At 33.1% G+C, this 7,134-nt stretch overlaps 1 pseudogene; it reads left to right on the top strand.

Annotated features, from left to right (window-relative positions):
- Window positions 1-6,266: 6,266 nt before the first annotated feature.
- LOC112135525 (translation machinery-associated protein 16-like) lies at window positions 6,267-6,888 on the top strand (annotated as a pseudogene).
- The last annotated feature ends 246 nt before the right edge of the window (window positions 6,889-7,134 follow it).

Here is a 7,134-nt window from a genome sequence, read left to right on the forward strand (position 1 = left end):
AGCTCTTTAGTTTCATTAGATCCCATTTGTCAATTTTGGCTTTTGTTGCCATTGCTTTTGGTGTTTTAGACATGAAGTCCTTGCCCATGCCTATGTCCTGAATGGTAATGCCTAGGTTTTCTTCTAGGGTTTTTATGGTTTTAGGTCTAACGTTTAAGTCTTACTTTTGGTATATAAAGTGCTAAGGATTTTTGTGTTTATTTTGTAGACTACAAATTTATGGAATTTATTTCTCAGTTCCATTTTTTTGACAGAGTCTTTAGGGTTTTCTAAATATCAGAGTATATCATTTGTAAACAGGAACAGTTTGACTTCTTTTCCAATTTTCATGTTCTTTATTTCTCTTTTTTTTTTTTGCTTTTTTTTTAAAAAAATAAACAGATTTAGTGGTACATGTGTAGGCTTCTTATATTTGTATATTGCATGATGATGAGGTTGGGGTACAATTAATCTCATCACCTAGGTACTGAGGGTACTGAGCATAATGCCCAACAGTTGCCAATAGTTTGTTTTTCAACCCTTGCCCCCCTCACTTCCTCTCCTCTCTAGCAGTCTGCAATATCTATTGTTGCTATTTTTTATGTTCACAGTATTCAATGCTTAGCTCCCATGTATAAGTGAGAACATGTGGTATTTGGTTTTTAGTTCCTGTGTTACTTTGCTTAGGATAATGGCCTCCAGCTGCATCCATGATGTTGCAAAGGACACGATTTTATTCTTTTTTATGGCTGCCTAGTATTCCATGATGTGTATGTAACACATTTCCTTTATCTAATCCACCGTTGATGGGTACTTAAGATGATTTCATGTATTTTCCATTGTGAACAGTATCACAATGAACATATAAGTTCATGTGCTTTTTTTGTACAATGATTCATTTCCTGGTAGGCATATATCAGTAGTTCTGTTTCAAGTTATTTGTGAAATCTCCAAACTGTTTTCTACAGTGGCTGAAGTAATTTACATTCCCACAAACTGGGTATACATGCTCCCTTTTCTATGCAGCCTTGCCAGCATCAGTTGTTTTTTGACTTTTTAATAATAGTCATTCTGACTGTTGATGAATGTTGTCTCATTGCGGTTTTGATTTGTATTTCTCTGATGATTAATGATGTCGAGCATTTATTCATATGTTTATTGGCCACTTATATATCTTCTTTTGAGAAGTGTCTGTTCATGTATTTTGCCCATTTTTTAATTGGGTTCCTTTTTGCTTGTTGAATTTATTAAGTTCCTTATAGATTCTGGGTATTAGACCCTTGTCAGATGCATAGTTTATGAATATTTTCTCCCATATGTAGGTTGTCTGTTTACTCTGTTGATAGTTTTTTTTGCTGTGTTTAGTTCTTAGTTGTCAAATTTTTCTGTTGCAATCTTTTTTGAGTACATAGTTATAAATTATTCTCCAAGGTCAATGTCCAGAATGGTGTTTCCTACATTGTCTGTTAGGATTATTATAGTTTTAGGTTTGACATTTAATTCTTTGATTCATCTTGAGTTAATTTTTGTATACGGTGAAAGCAGGGGTCCAGTTTCATTCTTCTGCATATAGCTAGCTAGCTATCCTAGCACCATTTTTTGAATAGGGAGTCCTTGCTCCACTGCTTTTGTGGTCATTTTTGTGAAAGATCAGAGGGTTTGTGGCTTTATTTCTGGGTTCTCTATTTTGTTCCATTGGTCTATGTTTCTGTGTTTGTATCAATACCATAATGTTTTGGTTACTGTCGCCTTATATTATAAAGTCAAATAACTTGATTCCTCTGGCTTTGTTCTTTTTGCTTAAGATTGTTTTAGCTATTTGGACTCTTTTTTGATTCCATATACATTTTAGAATGATTTTTTCTAGTTACATGAAAAATGATATTGGCAGGTTGATAGGAAGCATTAAATATGTAGATTGCTTAGAATAGTATGGTCATTTTAATTATATTTATTCTTTCAATCTATGAGCATAGAATGTTTTTCCATTTGTTTGTATAATCTGTAATTTCTTCCAGCAGTGTTTCATAGTTATTCTTGCAGAGATCATTCACCTCTTTAGTTATATGTGTTCCTAGGTTTTATTTCATGGCTATTGTAAATGGGATTGCATTCTTTATTTGGCTTTAGGCTTGAATGTTATTGGTATATAAAAATACTATTGATTTTTCACACTGATTTTGTATCACATGGCTTTACTGAAGGGGCTTATCTGTTCAAGGAGCCTTTTGGAAGAGACTTTTTAGGATTTCCTAGGTACAGGAATTTTATCACCAGTGAAAAGAGATAGTTTGACCTCTTTTCCTATTCAGATGCCTTTTATTTCTTTCTCTTGCCTGATTGCTCTGGTCAGCACTCATAGTACCATGTTGTATAGGTGAAAGTGAGCATTCTTATATTTCTGTTTCTCAAGAGAATTGTTTCGAGTTTTTGACCATTCACTATGACATTTGCTGTGGGTTTTTCATAGATGGCTCTTATTATTTTGATGTATGTTCCTTTGATGCCTAGTTTGTTGAATGTTTTTATTTTGTATGAATGAAGTATTTTATCAAAAGCTTTTTCTGCAAATGTTGAGATGATCATACGGCTTTGGTTTTAATTCTGTGTATGTGATGAACCTCATTTATTGATTTGTGTATGCAGAACCAAACTTGCCATCCCAGGAATAAAGCCTACTTGGTCATGGTGAATTAACTTTTTGATGTGCTGCTAGATTTGGTGTGCCAATATTTTGTTGAGGACTTTTGTGTCTATGTACATCAGAGATATTGGCTCATAATGTTATTCTTTCAATGTGTCTTTGCTTGGTTTTGCTATTAGGGTGATACTGGCTTCACAGAATGGGTTAGACAGGATTTCTTTTTCCTTGTTATTTTGAAATAGTTTCAGTAGAATTGGTACCAGCTCTTCTTTGTACATCTGATACAATTCTCTTGTGAATCCATCTGGTCTAGAAATTTTTTTGGTTTGTAAGTTTTGTTTTTAATTACTGATTCAATTTTTGGTCTTGATATTGGTTTATTCAAGGTTTTAATTTCTCCCTGACTCAATCTTGGGCAATTATCCATTTCCAGAAATATATCAATTTCCTCTAGATTTTCTAGTTTGTATGCATAGAGGTGTTCATAATAGTCTCCAAGTGATCTTTTATATTTCTGTTAGATTGATTCTAATACCCCCTTTGTCATTTCTGATTGTGTTTATTTGGATCGCTCTCTTTTTCTCCCTTGTTAATCTAGTTAGTAGTCTATCAATCTTGTTTATCCTTTCAAACAACGAATTTTTTTGTTTCACTGATTCTCTGTACAGATTTTTGGGTCTCAATTTTGTTAAGTTCTGCTCCAATTTTAGTTATTTATTTTCTTTTGCTAACTCTGGCCTTAGTTTTGTGTGTGTTTTTCTAGTTCCTCTAGATGTTGTATTGGTGTTGTTAACTTTAGATCTTTCAAAATTTTTGAGGTAAGCATTTAGCACTATGAGCTTTCTTCTTAACAGTTATTTTGCTGTATCCCAGAGATTTTGGTATGTTCTGTCTGTTTTCATTTATTTCAAAGAACTTATTTCTGCCTTAGTTTTGTTGTTTACCCAAAAGTAATTCAGGAGAAGGTTGTTTAGTTTCCATGTAATCATATGTTTTTTGGAGATATTCTTGGTATTGCTTTATATTTTTATTCCACTGTGGTTCAAGACTATGGTTGATATAATTTTGACTTTTTAAAAATTTATTGATACTTGCTTTATGGCTGAGCATGAGGTCAATCTTGGAGTATATTTTTTGTGTAAATGAGAAGAATGTGTTTTCCGTGGTTGATAGGTGGTGATATGGTTTGTGTACTCGTCCCCTTCAAATGCCATGTTTAAATGTTATTCCCAATGTTGGAATTTGGGTGTGGTACAAGATGATTGGATCCTGAGAACAAATTCTGGTGAAAGGAAAATAAATCTTGTGGCCCCCAAATCACTAAGCCAAGAAGAAAAGTCAAGCTGGGAACTGATTAGAGCCAACCTGCCTCCCATTCTACTCAACGTGACCACTCTGCTCACTGAGATAAATGCATATCTGATTGCCTCCTTTGGAGAGGCTAATCAGAGACTCAAAAGAATGCAACCATTTACCTCTGATCTACCTATGACCTGGAAGCCCCCTCACCACTTTGAGTCTTCCCGCATTTGCTTTGAGTTTTCCTGCCTTTCTAGACAGAATCAATGTTCATCTTGCATATGTTGATTGATGTCTCATGTATCCCTAAAATATATAAAACCAAACTGTTCTCTGACCACCTTGGGTACATGTTGTCAGGACCTCCTGAGGTTATGTCATGGATGTGCATCCTCAACCTTGGCAAAATAAACTTCCTAATAAACTGAGACCTGTCTCAGATTTTGGGGATTCACAGTTTCTAAAGCCCTTTCTGCTTTAATACTTGGTACTTCTGAAATAGCAGCAATTTGTCCTAGCTGAAATATAATAATGAGATTTAAAAACATTTTTTTAAAAGGAGCTCAGTTGTTAAAAGTCAGCTTAATTAAAGGCTGACATCCAAGATGAGTGTGTGTGTGCATGTGTTTGTATTTAAAAGGTCTTCATGTTTTGTTTATATTTTCTCTTTTCAGACCTTGTCTTTTTTGGAGCAAAAGTTCTTTTTCTTGTGACTTAATTCTGTTTTCTTCATTAATAACTATTGCAACAGAGGCTACTTGGGGATTTTTAAGAAAGAGGATACTTCAGACACTTAGAAATGTCTTTGTTTAAAAAAATTTTTTTAAGTGCATTGTAAAAACATCACACGGTCTAATCTCAAAATAATTCTCTTATTTTGGAGATCCAGGATTCAGTGTGGGCTCTGCCCAGAGCTCAGAGATCCAGTTAAAAGATAGGTAGTCTCCATATAAATAAAATTGGTATCCTTATACAATTATATGATAGATTTCTATAATTTTATGTTTGACTTGGCATCCATCTTTAATCTTTCTCCAGCACCACCAGACTTTTTCTGTGTACCTTATGATGTAAATTTTGCTATTTAATTTTCACCTGAGTTGTTTCCTTTAATATGCAAATTTAAGGCTATTTAGCTGACAACTGCCTAGGCTTCTGAAGCAGTTTATCAAGAATCTGAAAGCTTGAGATAGGAAAAAAAGTCTTTATGAATCTATAAGGTGTACTTTCCATCAGCATACATCTATGTATTTATGTGTTGTGTACACAATGTTTCCCTACTGAAAATACATAAAAGAACTCTAACTAAATGGCTTAAAGAAAAATAAAAGTGATTATATCAAATACTTTATCAAAAAAGGAAAGACTATTCAAATGTACTTTCAAGTTTACATGACAAGTAAAATTTTTAATAAATCAGCTAGCTTTAAAATTATTGGTAAAGTAATATTATAAATGTATTAAGAATTGCTAGCATACATTTTTGTTTGCAATTATTAAGGAATTTCATACTTATCCCTGCCAAATACTATAAGGTGTCAAAATTTGGCATAGTGGTTACAAAACTATAAACCTAGCCCAAGACAGAAAAAATCTTTGCTTGTATAATCTTTAATAAATAAGACATTCATGTTAATTTAATAAAAATAGAACTATAAACTAAGTTCCTCCCAAAGTCCAGGAAAGAGCAAGGACAGCTTGGAGGTTAGAAGCAAGATGGAGTCACTTAGGTCATATCTTTTCCATTGTCTCGGTTAGAATTTTGCAGTGGTGAGCTTCAAACATTAAATGATGACTATCACAGTTTTATAAATAATCTAGATAAATGAATAAAATAAAATAATTAGATAAATGTAATGGAATACAGACAAATGTGTCAGAATTTAGAATCTAAAATTATATTAAGTTAAATAATAAATATCTTATTATTTGGGTATTTTCCAATAAAAATATATTGTAGGAAACATTCTTTTAAAAAAATTTCCTTTTTAAAAAGGTGAACAATTTTTATCTAATTTAAAGCTTATTTAAAGGTTATGTATAAAACACGGTAAAAGGAACCAGGAAATAGGAGAAATGTAAAGAAAGTTATAGAAACAAAGAGGTATCTTTTGGTAAGAACACTTAAAGAGAAATAATTTTATATGAGAAAGAATCTTGTATGGTAAATTTAGACCTAGAATAAAATGACTAGTTGTTTTTCACAACAAAAAGATTCATAAAAAATAAAACAAAAACTTTTGGGGATTCAGCCCAGGTACTCGTGTGAGCTGCTGCTCCTGTGGTTCATGAGATTGCCTGGGTCTAGAGTGTGGAGCTCCTCCATGACAGCAAGGACATCAGCATGCCTAAAGCATCAAAGGGAAAAAGTGCAGGACTGGAAAAAAAAAAAGTAACCCATCCATTTAGTAGAAAGGCAGCTCAAATTATGAGAGAGGCCCACAAACAAGAAAAACAGAAAATTGAAGAATGAAAAAGCCTTGTGTAAGGCTTTTTTCAACCTTATTTGTGAAAACCTGCAGTGGTTTCAAAATCATCTTGATCCCCCCAAAAAGGGATGTTTAAAGAAAGATGCTTGTGAACTAATTGAAAGATACTGAAATCGATTCAGCAGTGAGCTGGAGCAGATTGAGTTACATAACAGTATCAGGGACAGGCAGGGGAGGTGGCACTGTTCCTGGGAGACTGTCATCAAGTAGACGATGGAGCGGGAGTGAGAGCAGTATGAAGGATATGGCCTTGAGATTCCAGACATTCTAAATACAAGTAACCTGTAAACATTTAGGGAATGTGACTTTAATCTGAAGAAATTGCCAAACACTAATATAAGAAAAATTTGTGCTAATGATGCAATTCCCAAGAAGTGCAAGAGGAAAACTATTATAACTGTAGACCAAGATTTAGGGGAATTGAAACTAAACAATGAATCAAGTAACTCAGATGAGGAAATGACTGCAGTGGCATAATTTGTCTTCACTTGAATTAAAAATAAATAATTTAAGAGCTTCAAAGTATATTCATTCTTTATGGTACATAATTGTCAAGATAAAAGAATTTCATACTGACATTCATTTATATGATGAGAGTTTAATTTCCAGTTTCAAAAATGGTGTTATGATATTTATTTTAAAATGAAGGTTGCTTTTCATTAAGTTACTAAAATAGATAGACATGATCTGCAAAAGCTGTTTAATCTTTTTCATCTGAATTTT

Source organism: Pongo abelii, chromosome 9, assembly GCF_028885655.2.
Source record: "Pongo abelii isolate AG06213 chromosome 9, NHGRI_mPonAbe1-v2.0_pri, whole genome shotgun sequence".
NCBI classification, from domain to species: domain Eukaryota; kingdom Metazoa; phylum Chordata; class Mammalia; order Primates; family Hominidae; genus Pongo; species Pongo abelii.